Source organism: Aegilops tauschii, chromosome 6, assembly GCF_002575655.3.
Source record: "Aegilops tauschii subsp. strangulata cultivar AL8/78 chromosome 6, Aet v6.0, whole genome shotgun sequence".
NCBI lineage: Eukaryota > Viridiplantae > Streptophyta > Magnoliopsida > Poales > Poaceae > Aegilops > Aegilops tauschii.
The window spans coordinates 92,253,466-92,269,456 of record NC_053040.3 but is presented as its reverse complement, the minus strand read 5'-3'; the positions used below and the strand labels follow the sequence as shown (position 1 = coordinate 92,269,456).

Sequence of the window (15,991 nt, the reverse complement as noted above, 5' to 3'; positions counted from 1 at the left end):
TCTTGGCAAAGCAAATGGGTCTTTGTGGCAGACTTTGTTGAGGCTGGTGTAATCAATACACATGCGCCACTGCTTGTTTTTCTTCAGCACAAGGACTAGGCTGGCCAGCAACTCTGGAAAGAACACTTCCATGATGAAGCCGGCTGCCAGTAGCCGGGCTATCTCTTCTCCAATGACTCTTCTCTTCTCTTCTGACAGGCGGCGCAAGGGATGCCTGACTGGCTTGGCATTGGACCGGACATGTAACTTGTGCTCGGCGAAATCCGTCGGAACACCCGGCATGTCTTTAGGTGACCATGCAAAGATGTCCCGATTCTCACGGAGGAAATCGACGAGCTCGCCTTCCTATTTGCTGTCAAGGTTTGCACCTATGACAACGTACCTCTCCGGGTGCTCTGGGTCCAAGGGTATCTTCTTTGTCTCTTTGGCCGGCTTGAACGAGCCCTCGGCTTCTGACTCCTTGGGGTTGGGTGACATTTCCGCCTGCTTGCCTGCCATTGCCACAACTCGGTCAAGGAGCCGCTTCTCGGCCGCGATCACAACAGACTCGGCCAGCCGGCTGCTATCTGCTGCGCAAGTGGACGACTTCTTGTAATCCCCTACTATGGTCAGAATTCCCTTGGAACTCGGCATCTTCATCTTGAGGTAAGCGTAGTGGGGGACCGCCATGAACTTGGCCAGAGTAGGCTGGCCAAGTAGCATATGGTATGGGCTCTCAAGGTCCACCACCTCAAACCAGACTGGCTCTCGGCGGAAGTGATCTTTGTCTCCAAAGAGGATGTCTATCTGGATCTTGCCGATTGGTGAGCAGGAAAGGCCAGGAACTATGCCATGGAATACAGTCCGGCTGGGCTGATGCTGCCTTTGTTTGATTCCTAACTTCTCCATGGTATCCTTGTACCGGATGTAGATGTTGCTGCCGCCATCTATCAGAACTCAGGAAAAACGAGCGGCTCGTCTCTCTGTGGCAAAAGTGGCATCCAGAACCAGGGCATAGGAGCCGGGATTGGGCATTACTTCCGGGTGGTCGGCTCTGCTCCAGCTGATGGGCTTCTCGGATCAATGCATGAACTCGGGGGTCTCTGATGCCACCGCATTCACTTCTTGCTGTCGTTGCCGTCTGCTCTGCTTATCGTTGGCCACGCTGGTGAACACAACATAAGCTCCGTACTCTTCAGGATACTCGTCTTGTATGGCTCCGACTGGTCGAATCGCCGGCTGCTGGGGGGAGGAGGAGGCGGCTGCCCAGCAGGCGGAGGGGGCAGAAGGCCGTCACCCTTGGCGATCCTGGTGAGCCAATGGCACTTTCAAGTGGTGTGGTTGGGAGGCTTCGCACCACTGTGGAACTTGCAGGGCGCATCAAGGGTCTGCTCATATGAGAAAGCGGGCAGCCAATTGGGCTTGTCGCCCTTCTGGCGCTTGGATAGAGGCTTCCCTTCCGGCTGCTGGTATTCGACTGTCGCCACCTGCCGGCTTGTAGAAGCCGACTGCGTGGCCTTGCGTTTGTTGTTTTTGGGTTGCTGACGCCGACTGGTGTCACTAGCCGGGGCCCGGGGAGCTGGAGGAGCCACTTTCCCAGACGCATCAACTTGGATCTCTGCCTTCATGTAGGAGTCGGCCGTGGCATATTTATCTGCTATGATCAGCAGCTCGTCGAGGATCGCCAGCTCATCGCAGAGAAGCCTGTGCTTGAGAAGGGTGCCCTCTCAGCACCCGGCGATGAAGTACTCGATGGCCTGCACCTCGTGCACACCTTCGCAAGAGTTGCGGAGCTCGGCCCAGCGCCTGAGGTAGTCACGAGTCAACTCGTTGGGGCCTTGGACACACAAGGAGAGCTGCCGAGGCTTGGGCGGCCGCTTGTATGTGCTAGTGAAGTTGCGGATGAAGGCTTTGGTGAAATCGATCCAGCTGTTGATGCTGCAGGGCTTCAGGTTGTTCAGCCATGTCCAGGCCGTGCCCTGGAGCATGAGCGGAACATACTTCACGGCAACGCGCTTGTTGCCGTTCGCGATGCTGACGGTCGTGGAGTAGTCGACCAGCCAGTCATCCGGCTTCACGGAGCCGGTGTACTTGGGCGTGTCTCTTGGGAGCGTGAACCCTTTGGGGAAGGGCTCGTCTCGAATGCGGGGGCCAAAACAAGGCGGACCCAGCTCATCTTCTTCTTCTAGCGCTAGGGATCGGTGGAGACGGTCGATCCGGTGGCGGGCATCGTTCTCTCCGACTCCTTCTCAGCGGCCAAGGCAGTCGCTGAGTGTCGGGTGTTCAACAGGCGGCGGGGAGACGCGCCTTTCCCGGCGAGGGGGAGGAGGCGGACAGTCATCCCATCGTTCTACTGCTCTTGGGCGGCCGTCTTGGTCGCGCTCGATGGTGAGGCGAGTCCGGCTGCGGCTGGTGGCCGGCTCCTTGTCTCTTCTTCCGCGGACGCCACCAGTCGGTGTCCAGGATGTCGCGCCTTGATCTCGGCAGGGAGGTGGATCGTCATTCTGCCGATTGGGGGCCTCAGTACGGCAGCTGGCCTCGTGCTGCTCAGCAGCCGCGTCGAGGAGTCGCTGGAGGCGCTCCGCCATCTGGCAACGCTCTTCGCCCTCAAACTTGTCCAGCTCTTCTGCTGTCGCCTGGGAAGCTCGTATGTTTTCTGCTGGCGTGGCGTAGACGGGGCGATCTACCCCGAATAGGCTTCCGATGGCCGCGCCGCGTTGCTGGACCGTGCCAATGCGGCTAGGCCCACCAGGAGCCGGCATGCCACCCACAGCGCGGTCCATCTCGCGCTGGTAGGCCTCGGACAGGCATCTCAGGTTGGCCAGCTTCTTGGCACTCTCGACTAGCTGGGTGCGCCGTGCTTCTAGCATCTCGGCGTCGGCGTCCTCTGGAATGGGCGCCGTCAGGTCTTGCAGTGCCGCATCGAGCGGGTCATGAGCACCTCCGCCAGAGTGATCGCTGTGACCGATGACAAGCACCTCCATGAAGGTACTTCTGCCGCTCTACGCGCGAGGAGGCGGCTCATCGTAGACCACCACGTTGGTGGGGAACGCGTCAAGCGACGCAGTGTCGGAGTCGACGAGCATCGGGTCGGTGGAGCCTATAGACTCCAAGTCCACAGCAGGCTCGCTGGTGACGTGGAGCTGATCGAGGAGGCTCGCGAGGTGGCTCTCAGGGCCTTCGGTGCCCGCGTTAGATGCGGGCTCGCCGGAGAGGCGAACCTCGGCAACAAGAGCGGCGAGGCGGCTCGCCGCGCAGGCGACCTCCGCGCCATGCAGCGTGTCAGCGCTGACTCCGTCTGGCGTGACAGGTTGGCTGCGCTCGCTAGGGAGGAAAAGGGTTCCCGTCCAGAACAGGTCTCCGGACGACGGTGCACTGAGGGAGTCCTAGATTAGGGGGTCCTCGGACAGCCGGACTATATCCTTTGGCCGGACTGTTGGACTATGAAGATACAAGATTGAAGACTTCGTCCCGTGTCCGGATGGGACTCTCCTTGGCGTGTAAGGCAAGCTTGGCAATACGGATATGTAGATCTCCTCCCTTGTAACCGACTCTGTGCAACCCTAGCCCCCTCCGGTGTCTATATAAACCGGAGGGTTTTAGTCCGTAGAACAACAACAATCATACCATAGGCTAGCTTCTAGGGTTTAGCCTCTATGATCTCGTGGTAGATCAACTCTTGTAATACTCATATCATCAAGATCAATCAAGCAGGAAGTAGGTTATTACCTCCATCGAGAGGGCCCGAAACTGGGTAAACATTGTGTCCCCCGCCTCCTGTTACCATCCGCCTTAGACGCACAATTTGGGACCCCCTACCCGAGATCCGCCGGTTTTGACACCGACATTGGTGCTTTCATTGAGAGTTCCACTGTGCCGTCATCATAAGGCTGGATGGCTTGCCTTGTTGTCAAGGACAACATCACCTTTGGGGGAGCCCTGGCTGTAGGCCAAACTCTCCGACTAGGCGGTTTCGTCATGACCGCCTGCTCGGCCGCTACACCGACAATGACTTCTCGGGTCATCGAAAACAGCCTCCACATCGGCTCGGGACTCGCCGAGCAGTTGGATCCAATAGAGCTCTCTTCCTTGAACGAGCTCTCGGATCGCATCGCCGCTACGGACTATGATCAGATCGGGCTTAAACCCGACCAAAGGGAGATTAACTCCCCGCCGGTCACCCATTATATAGCGGTAGTGGAGGAGCAATGCGGCGAATCTTCCTCTATCTTGAGGACAAACTATGTCCGGATTCCCGAGCTCTTCGAGCCGGATACCCGTCTACGGGAGGACATCACCCAAACCCTGAACCTAGAATCAGGCAGCGGGCCAGACCTATTGGGCAACATCCCGGAGCCCGAACTGCCAAGATCGGAAGCTCCTCCGCCCCTGGGTCTCAGATCGGGTCAAGGTTCAGACTTAAATCCGCCCACCCACCCAGATATAAACGATCTTTCCCACATTAGACAAGAGCCCCAGGAGACAGTACACCACTATTGGGCCAAATTCCTCCTTGTAATGAACAAGGCTAAGGACTGTCGTGAGGAAGACGCAATTTCATTCTTTTGCAATAATTGCACGGACAAGGGAATGCTCAACGCCATAAGTCGCCGTGACATAGCACACTTCGCTGACTTCGCGGCCATAGTACAGACGTACTATGCGATGGAAAGCGCGTGGAAAACCCAAACAAAATTTTGGGATCCTCCGGCTCTGACAAAACCCCCAGTCCGAACTAAAAGGGTGCACTCTCGTAAGTTGCTCGACCCAATTACAAAGAAGCAAAAGCCCACTATAGGGCGTGGAACCGTATTGGAGGGATGGCTTAATGGGTCATGCAAAATTCACAGTACAGCGGATACCATACCAACACATAGCCTTAGAGCATGTTGGGTACTCCGGCAGGTGGCCAAGAGCGGTGAGGATCTCCTCATTAACAATACCGCAGAGCACCATCCCGTGGAGAACAACAATACAGTCACTACAAGAAATATGTTAACTAGTGACCTTCTGTCAGTGACCCTGGAAGAATTGGTCATAGATCTATGACCATTTCAGACCAATTGGTCAAAAGCTGTTCGGGGGGCTCCAAACCCTAAACTATAACGACCATTTTGGTCAGAAAGGTCGTAATTTCCTTACACGAAATGGTCATAAAGCAGATAGCACTAGTCCGTTGCCTTATTTCTAGCTGATGACGACCAATATAGATGGTCATAACCTTGTAAATTGTGGTGGGTTGCTATGACTAGGTGCCACCTCATCAGTTTTGCCTATGTGTCATGTCCATGTGGCAATTTTGTTGCCCCAGGTTGTGAAGCAACCTATATTTCTGTCATTCCCAAAATTCCCAAAAAAATCTCATAAATTCTTTGGGTCATATCTTCGTCAAATATGTAAAAAAACCTTCCTTTTCTAGTTCAAAAATAATTCAACAATATTCATTTTCCTATTCTGTTCAGAACAACACTTTGTGAAGGAAGTACCACTTTGGCATGTCCAAATAGTATCCATTTTCTACGGTGCTTTCCTCTGCCCAAATAACCATCCTCCACCAAATGCCAGCTCAATCCATTCATTATTTTGAGCCCAGCTTCAACATTCGTATTTGTATCCAGTGTGGTACTTTGCAAAGCAAGTACCACCTAGGCTCCTCCTTTTGAGCTGAAAATTTGTGAAGACGGTCTTCTTAGTAACTGATCATCCTCAGCCAAAACTCACGCCCATTAGCTATGTACATTTCCCGTACCGCTAATCAAACACTTGGCTGCAAATTCATGTTTGTGCATCGATCGGTCTCCTCGTGGGAATCTTATGTTGTAATTTTCTTCCTAGCACCTACCTGGTGACTGCCCAACCCACTAGACATGCCTAGGCCGCCCAGAACACATGGCAACGCCACGGTCACGCGGTGACCACGCGGCGGGCATGCGAGTTTACGCGCTCTAGAGTTGGGGCTCTCGGCCACCACCCAATCCTCGACGTATTGCCACCAAACCATGTATTTCTGATTATATAGGTACATATGTAGCTAGAAATGATTCTTGGAAAAAATAAATAGCAAACTATGAGGCAGCTGCAGTTCAAATTTGACCCGCTTCCAACTGAATTGGTGGAAATTTGTCTTTTTCACGAGAGGTGGATCAAAACTTTTTACACCCAACCATTTTGTCAATTGTGCATTAAATATGTCCTAATATTTTATAAAATTTATTTGGTCCAATTTTGCAACAATTATTTGGGAGGTCTTTCACAAATAAACCTACTTTTGGGCACTCAAAAAATGGAAAATGGTTTTTTCGTCCAAAGAAAATGAAAACTTCCTTAGGCAACATTGTTTGCCATTCGAATATGCAACCCTGTGCACAATATGAGATCATTTGAACAAACTATGCCATGAATGTGGCCATAAGATTGATCATTTGGCTTGAAAGCCATCGATCTCCACACGTGATAGCTCGTTTCTGAGAACACTTTTTTAAAATAATTGCCGTATTACAAGTTTGTTATTTTTCCTGGGTACTTGGCCACATATAATGACACAATGCGAAGGTTTCCCAATTATTTGATTTTTTTTGAATTTTTTATGCCCGTTTCAAAATGCGGTCAAAACGGCGGGAATGATCGTTCCTAGCTAGTGGTTGAATCTTGGAATTTTTTTGGTGTTTCTCTGATTAAATAGATACTTATGTACCTAGAAATGATTTTTGGAAAAAAATAAATAGCAAACTACAAGGCAGCTACAGTTCAAATTTGACTCGCTTCCATCTGAATCAGCGAAAATTTGTCTTTTTCACGAGAGGTGGATCAAAACTTTTTACACCCAACCATTTGGTCAATTGTGCATTAAATATGTCCTAGTATTTTAGAAAATTGATTTGGTACAATTTTGCAACAATTATTTGGGAGGTCCTTCACAAAAAAAACCTCCTTTTGGACACTCGAAAAATGGAAAATGGTTTTTTCGTCCAAAGAAAATGAAAACTTCCTTAGGCAACATTGTTTGCCATTCCAATATGCACCCATGTGCACAATATGAGATCATTTGAACAAACTATGCCATGAATGTGGCCATAAGATTGATTATTTGCCTTGAAAGCCATTGATCTCCACACGTGATAGCTCATTTCTGAGAACACTTTTTTAAAATAATTGCCGTATTACATGTTACTTTTCCTGGGAACTTGGCCACATATAATGAGACAATGCGAAGGTTTCCCAATTTTTTGATTTTTGTTTTGAATTTTTTATGCCCGTTTCAAAATGCGGTCAAAACGGTGGGAATGACCGTTCCTAGCTAGTGGTTGAATCTTGGATTTTTTTGGTGTTTCTCTGATTAAATAGATACTTATGTACCTAGAAATGATTTTTGGAAAAAATAAATAGAAAACTACAAGACAGCTACAGTTCAAATTTGACCCGCTTCCACCTGAATCGGCGGAAATTTGTCTTTTTCACGAGAGGTGGATCAAAACTTTTTACACCCAACCATTTGGTCAATTGTGCATTAAACATGTCCTAGTATTTTAGAAAATTGATTTGGTCCAATTTTGCAACAATTATTTGGGAGGTCCTTCACAAAAAAACTACCTTTTGGGCACTCGAAAAATGGAAAATGTTTTTTCGTCCAAAGAAAATGAAAACTTCCTTAGGCAACATTGTTTGCCATTCCAATATGCACCCTTGTGCACAATATGAGATCATTTTAACAAACTGTGCCATGAATGTGGCCATAAGATTGATCATTTGGCTTGAAAGCCATGAATCTTCACGCATGATAGCTCGTTTCTGAGAACACTTTTTTAAAATAATTGCCGTATTAGAAGTTTATTATTTTTCCTGGAACTTCGTCACATATGATGACACAATGCGAAGGTTTTCCAATTTTTTGATTTTTTTGAAATTTTTATGTCTGTTTCAAAATGCGGTCAAAACGGCGGGCTTGACCGTTCCTAGCTAGTTGTTGAATCTTGAAAACCTTTCGATGTTTCTCTTATTAAATAGATAGTTATGAACCTAGAAATAATTTTTGGAAAAAATAAAGAGCAAACTATGAGGCAGCTACAGTTCAAATTTGACCCGCTTCCACCTGAATCGACGGAAATTTGTCTTTTTCACCAAAGGTGGATCAAGGCTTTTGACACCCAACCATTGTGTCGATTGTGCATTAAACATGTCCTAGTATTTTAGAAAATTGATTTGGTACAATTTTGCAACAATTATTTGGGAGGTCCTTCACAAAAAAACCACCTTTTGGGCACTCGAAAAATGGAAAATGTTTTTTCGTCCAAAGAAAATGAAAACTTCCTTAGGCAACATTGTTTGCCATTCCAATATGCACCCTTGTGCACAATATGAGATCATTTTAACAAACTATGCCATGAATGTGGTCATAAGATTGATCATTTGGCTTGAAAGCCATGAATCTTCACGCATGATTGCTCGTTTCTGAGAACACTTTTTTAAAATAATTGTCGTATTAGAAGTTTATTATTTTTCCTGGAAACTTGGTCACATATGATGACACAATGCGAAGGTTTTCCAATTTTTTGATTTTTTTGAAATTTTTATGTCTGTTTCAAAATGCGGTCAAAACGGCGGGCTTGACCGTTCCTAGCTAGTTGTTGAATCTTGGAAACCTTTTGATGTTTCTCTTATTAAATAGATAGTTGTGAACCTAGAATAATTTTTGGAAAGAATAAAGAGCAAACTATGAGGCAGCTACAGTTCAAATTTGACGCGCTTCCAGCTGAATCGACGGAAATTCGTCTTTTTCACCAGAGGTGGATCAAGGCTTTTGACACCCAACCATTGTGTCAATTGTGCATTAAACATTTCCTAGTATTTTATAAAATTGATTTGGTCCATTTTTACAACATTTATTTGGTAGGTCCTTCACAAAAAAACCTCATTTGGGGCACTCGAAAAATGGAAAATGAATTTTTAATCAACCACGACCAATTTTTTAGTCAACTACGACCAATTTAGATGGTCATGACATCGTCCCCGTGTGCTGCATTTTGATTGGTCTATGGGAGTTTCACGCGGATCGTGGATGGAACACTGTCGGATGCTCGCGGATCCAATGGCAGTCCTCACCCAAGCCCACCTAAGCCGAAACCCTAGTCCTCGTGGACATTTTCCATCCACCCCCGCCTCCTTTCTTTCTCCCCTCGCTCTCTTCTCCGTCCACGCATGCCTCCCCTCTCCTCCTCCCCTCCCCGCTCCCTCCCATGGTGAACCCTGTCGCCTCCCCTCTCCTCCTCTCCTCCCCGCTCTCCTTCCCGGCCCCGCCCTTCCCGCCCCGCCGCCTCACCACCCCCACCACCACCACGGCCTCCACCACCAATCCGCCATGCCGCCCTCGCTCCGCCTGCTGGCCCTCACCCTCCCGCCCGCCGCGCCGCAGCCACCGCCGGGGTCGGCGGCGGAGCCGCAGGAGGACGACGCCAAGTGCCTCCGCGGCGTTAAGAGAGACCTCAAGGACCCCGAGGGTCACCTCTCATCGTGGACTAGCAACACCTCGGCGGGTGTTGTCTGTGACTTCTCCCGCGATCTCCTGCTGGAACCCGCAGGAGTCGCGCATCCTTGCCGTCTCCCTCTCCGGCTTCGGCCTCCAGGGCAGAATCCCGCCCGTGCTCCAGTACTGCCGCTCCGCCAACATGGTCGACCTCTCCTCCAACACGCTCGAGGGCCAGATACCCCCCACGCTCTGCGACTAGATCCCCTTCGTCGTCAACCTCGACCTCTCCAGCAACGGCCTCATCGGCCCGCTCCCCTCCGAGCTCGCCAACTGCCGCTTCCTCATCTCGCTCAAGCTCAGCGACACCGCCTTCTCTGGCCAGATCCCCGCCTCCCTCACGCGCCTTGCTGCTCAACAGGTTCGTCCCTGCGTTTTCTCCCCACTTTGCTCTGCCTGGCTCCCAGGCTGGCCTGCCACTCCAGTCCAGAGTAGGAGTAGCTCTTGTTCGAGATCTGATCTACTAGAACTCAATTGCTCCCCTGTTTTGCTGTGGTCGTATGCTCTGTGGTAACTCATGTGTGTTGCATACCTGCAGATTAGGACCAAAATTTGAGCAGTTTTAGTCGTGCAGATTATAACTGAATTATGCCCTGCTTTGTTGTAGTTGTATGCTTTTGATCCTGAATGCCACCTGCTGCCGTAGTTTCTGCATATTGAGGACTGCATGAAGGTCTACTTCTGTGTGTCTATTCCTGCAACTATTTTATTAGCTCCTTGCTCATCTCTGACACCATATGTTGTGCATGCAATCAGGGGAGTTCTTGCTCCGCTCGGAAGGAGCTGTCGTTGCTATGGAAGCCTCTGACCTCTTCTTCTACTACCTATTGCTGCTACTGCTGGGTCTCTCCAGCTACAGGGTGGGTAATCCATCTATGTTTATTTGCTATGGTCTGAACTCTGTTTCTCCGCAGGCCCTGAATCTCTCATTGTCTTGGTTGTTGCTTACTACAGGGAATCCACTATTGTTGACAGACGATGAAGGGCTTCTTACGGGCTGCTGCTCTAATGGAAGGTACATGGCAAGCATGCTTCAATATGCTACACTTTGCTAGCTATTGACATGCATCCTTCAAGATGCACCTCTAGCTCTAAGGATAATTAATGTTCCTGCATGGATAGCTGACTGTTTAGGGAATTTCTGTGACGATGATGAAGTCGTGCTGGGCAGAGGATGTGAAACATTTAGACTGCTGCCGCCTTTCCGGTCTCTGATGATCTAAAATCGAGCTTTTTTAAAACTGATGCCTAGCATGCCATCAACGTGTTTTTGCTCCTCATCTAGAGATGCACCTCTGTGTGTCGGTGTGATATAATGTAGAGGAGTTGCATGTGAATCGTTTGTCAACTGAGCATATGGTGTTACAAGGAGATGCTACTAAGATTTTTCATCGTTGAAGTATCTTAAACTGAGCTTTTAAAAACTGATGCTTGGTTGATCTAGTTCTAGGTGGGTGAGAGTCTACTGTTGTTGGTGCTGTGTAGTCATTTCTTTTTACGTCTTTGAAGGATAAAAAATATGAACATTTCTCCGGCAAATGTCTGAAGTAGTTGCTGCTGTGTAGTCATCGGTTGGACCTATGCATTTCATCACAATTCAGATATAGCTTGGAGTATACTTCTGAACAGAATGAAACATTTCTCTTTCTTTTATCTGTCTTCAATTCTTTGATTGAACGGCTCTCTTGAACACATGTATGCTAGTGTGGTGATGGTTAAACAACTACAGTAGATTGGTGTTTTTTTGCATTTTTGCAATCTCAACCTTGGATATTTTGCCAAAAATAAACCCTTAGATTTGTTGCCATTCCTTTGATAATAATTCCTTGTGGCCATTAAGTATTTTTTTAGCAGTAAAAACCTGGCTCTTTGATGTTGCAACCCAACAGCAGCACCCCTGTTTGTCTGTGTAATACACATATTTGCTCTGCTGCTCTTAGTTCTAACTAGCCAAGGCAAGGATGACGCCCACCATCGCTGTTAGACTTATTATCCATGTTGGATTTTTTTTATGCTTGCCCACACTCTAAATGTCTGCTCATGGCATTCTTTATCGAATAAGGGATTGCTGCCTATCCCTGACTTGACTGTGTTAGGCTTCGGTTTGCACGTCTCTTTCAGCTTGCGGGATTAGTGTTGCTGCAAGTAATCCACTTTCTTTGTAATGGATGGTGGCCACATTGTTTAAGCCGTTGTAGAGTTTTTGACAGGGTTGAACATTTGGAAAGATAGATTCATTTAACCTTGCAGTACCAGTGTCTGCAAGCATTGGCTATTGTTAGTAAAATGTTGAGTTGTTCCTTTATACAATTGTCTTATTTCTATCCTTGTTTCAAGGCTGATGCAGTACCTTGTTAAATTTGTTGTGATATAATCGTCTGTTATAATTGGGTTATATTAACTCGCCTGTAGTAGAATGGATGGCCGCAGTGGTAGAATAGTACTGTACTTTTCTTCAGGTGAATGTATTACAGTGATGTTTATTGCATGGCCTGCACTTGTACCAATATACCATGCTGGTACCTGTAGGTTAGTGTTGATGGTGCCTAACATGAGCTTGAATGTGGTAGTTGAAGTGTAGAACAACAGCAGGTTAATGTGTGTTATTTGTCGTATGCAAGTCTGTTGTTTTATTTGGCCTTTCTAGTATTGCACAGACTGATGCATTTCTGGCATAAACAAATTATTCTATAAGATCTGTAAAAGCAAACATTTCACTATGCAAGTATGTTGTTTTATTTGCCCTTTATAGTATTGCATGATAGTGTCCAAATTCAGGAAGGGAAAGGTGAGGCTGGAACGTACTAGTGGGTAGATCTACTTTGCTATTTACATTAGTGTTGCCATTGCAATTGTTTTGTTCTGGCCTCAGCAGCAGTACACTAATGCTGGTAGCCTTTGTGTTCACTCTTTTACAGGAGAGCCAGGACAAATTTGAAGTGCAAAGCCATGAAGCCAAGTGCAAAGTTGTGATGCACTGTGATACTGTAGAGATTGTGACATTGGAACGGATTTACTGTTATTTGTGTTCACTTGCCAGAGATTTGTTTGTTCCGCTTGACTGTAATAGATTGTGACATCGGAACAGATTTACTGTTATTTGACAAATTATGTTTTTTTGTTTTGTTTGAAATAGTGATTTAAAAATGTGTGAAATGGAAACCTGACAAGTGGGATCCACTTATCAAAATAATATGAGCAATGTTGAAATATTTGACGTGTGGGACCAATGTATGAGATTATGGCATGTGAGGCCTGGCTGAGTAGTGGAACCAGCTCCGATATATAATGGGCAAAACTAGAAATTTATGGACTAAAAAGGCCACGACCCAAAATAAAAATGCTATAATGTTGGGCTTGGCCTGTGAAGCCGACCAAAATTTCACAGAAAAAATTATAAAAAGGCTGAATTGTTGGGCTCGGCCCATGTAAAACGTCGAATTGGACCGGGCTGATTCTTGTCAACGACCTTTTCATTTGGTCACAATTTTGCCATGTCAGCTTGCCACGTTGGAACCGACGTGGCCTGGGCAGAGAGCTACCAACCAAAACAGAAGGTCATGGAATCAACGACCTTTTGTTTTGGTCGTGGAATTCCACGACCTTCTCACAGAGAAGGTCGTTAATTTCAGTTTATGACCGCCAGCTTTTGACCTTCTATTTTTGGTCAAAAAAAGGTCGCAAATGAAAATCAATGACCTTTCAGTGACTAATAGTGAGGGTCACAAGTTGACATATTTCTTATAGTGAGTATTGACAGTCTTCGAGACCTTCGCCTCAAATAATAGGCGTAAGCGAGCACTCCGCAGCCTTGCCGAAGTCTGCCACGTGGTAGCAATAAATCCATGGAGCGATACGGCTATCACCTTCAATGCCAGTGACGAACCTAAATTTTGAACAGCCCGAGCACCAGCCGCCTTTGTCCTTAGTCCAATTGTGGACGGCTTCCGGCTATGACGCCCTCGATTCAATCGTACACTAATCATACACGCAAATGTGTACGATCAAGATCAAGGACTCATGGGAAGATATCACAACACAACTCTAGACACAAATTAAAATAATACAAGCTTTATATTACAAGCCAGGGACCTCGAGGGATCGAATACATAAGCTTGAATACACAAGAGTCAGCGGAAGCAACAATATCTGAGTACAGACATGAGTTAAACAAGATTGCCTTAAGAAGGCTAGCACAAAAGTAGCAATGATCAAAAAGGCAAGGCCTCCTGCCTGGGAGCCTCCTAACTACTCCTGGTCGTCGGCGGTCTCCACATAGTAGTAGGCATCGACGGTGGCATCTGGCTCCTGGGCTCCGACATCTGGTTGCATCAACCGGAAAGAACAAGAAAGGGGGAAAAGGGGGAGCAAAGCAACCGTGAGTACTCATCCAAAGTACTCGCAAGCAAGGATCTACACTACATATGCAACATTATCAAAGGAAGGCTGTATATGTGTACTGGGCTGCAGAAATGCCAGAATAGAGGGGAGAACCTAGTCCTATCGAAGACTAGCATCTTCTGGAAACCACCATCTTGCAGCAACAGGAGGGAGTAGAGTAGCATAACTAAAGTAGTAGTAGTGTTATCAACCTCGGCCAGAGATCCTTTCTCGACTCCCTACGAGAAAGCAATCCCAGAGCCATACTATCCAGTTATCATCACAATCCATTACTCATCACAAGTATCCAGTTCTAGTTGTATCGATCGGGATACAACTCCAAGTGTCCGTTACCGTGGGACAGCCTATCGATAGATGTTTTCTTCCCTGCAGGGGTGCACCAACTTACCCACCACGCTCGATTAACTCCGGCCGGACACACTTTCCTGGGTCATGCTCGGCCTCGGCCAAACAATACGCCGCAACCCAACCTAGGCTTAACAGAGAGGTCAGCACGCCGGACTAAACCTACGCCCCCAGGGGTCATGGGCCATCGCCCCGGGAACTCCTGCACGTTGCGTGGGCGGCCGGTGAGCAGACCTAGCTACCTCCTTAAAAAAGTAGGAGCTTACCAGTCCAACCCGGCGCGCGCCGCTCAGTCGCTGACGTCTATTAACCTTCGGCTGATGCATACGACGCAGAACGCCCATACTATGCCCACGTGATGGTTATTGCTATCAGGCCAGAGGCCCCTCGGATCAAATATCCAAATTGTAGTGGATTAGGAGCACGCGGTAACAAGCAGAGACTGACGAAAGATGTGACCCCGTTGCCCCGTCTCGAGGACTTGCGGCAAGGGCTAGGAATGCCCGGCCACGCCTCGTAATTATCTCGCGGGCACCTTCCAGGTCAACCCGACTCCACATCACTCGCAATTATGCTCGCGCGGGTACCCCTCAGGGCCGACCCGTCTTTAGTAGTATGGTTCAGTGTAAAGTCATAGTAACCATAGTAACTGTGAGTCCAAACATCAAGGGGAAAACCCGAGGAATCACCCCCGCTGAATTCCACCCGATGTAATCATCAAGGTGAACGTAAGAGGAACAACCCCCGAGGTTCACACTTGAGGGGTTGCACGACAGAGTCGTATCGGAAGTGGTTAAGGCGGAATCACCCTCGATGACCACGACCGAAAAGCTACACTACAGGGTTAACATCAGAAGTGTTGTAGAGGTCTCACCCTCGGCACTCGATAGTAACCCAGTAGTGTCGAGCAACTAAGGGGAAAGTGATGTGCGGTGCCGGGGCCTGGTCTTCGATCCCGTTGATCGGGTCTTCAATGATGAAGCGGGGGCAACAAGGACAAGGTGGGGGTCACTGATGGATCACTAACCAACCTATACTAAGCAGTTTAGGATAAGCAGGTAGGTAACAATAAGCAGGTTACAAAAGCAGGCTATGCATCAGAATAGGAGCAAACAATAACAGTAGCAAAATCTAATGCAAGCATGAGAGAATGGAATGGGCGATATCGGGATGATCAAAGGGGGGCTTGCCTGGTTGCTCAGACAAGAAGGAGGGGTCGTCAACACCGTAGTCGAACTGGGGGTCGCCGGCAGTCTCGGGGTCTACCGGAAAGAAGAGGGGGCAGAAACAATGAATACATAGCAAGCAAGTGCATAACAAAACAACAGGCAGAGCTAGACGTGTTCTAATGCGGTTCTACATGTTATCGGTGAAGGGGGAAGTCAACCGGGAATGTTTTCCCGGTTCCGGACCTGTGTCACACAGATGACCGGAGGGGGAAAGTTCCATGTTCAGATAGTTAGAGGCATCTGACAGGTAAACGGACTGCGTGTTCGGATTCGTCTCGTCGTTCTGAGCAACTTTCATGTATAAAACTTTTTCATCCGAGTTACGGATTATTTTATATGATTTTTCAAAGATTTTAAACAATTTCAGGATTTAATTTTAAATAAAAACTTTAATATTAAAATAATAGAAAAACCCTTTGTACCCACTAAGATCTAGCCCTAGTGGATGACAAGTGGGGTCCAGAGGTGAACTGTTGACCAGTCAAAGGTCCAGTCAGCAGTCAACTGAGTTGACCGT

At 47.9% G+C, this 15,991-nt stretch overlaps 2 pseudogenes; both read left to right on the top strand.

Annotated features, from left to right (window-relative positions):
* Positions 1–9,334: 9,334 nt before the first annotated feature.
* On the top strand, positions 9,335–10,145 carry LOC109731606 (inactive LRR receptor-like serine/threonine-protein kinase BIR2; annotated as a pseudogene).
* Positions 10,146–10,849: 704 nt separating this feature from the next.
* On the top strand, positions 10,850–10,933 carry LOC141026338 (small nucleolar RNA SNORD36; annotated as a pseudogene).
* Positions 10,934–15,991: the final 5,058 nt, after the last annotated feature.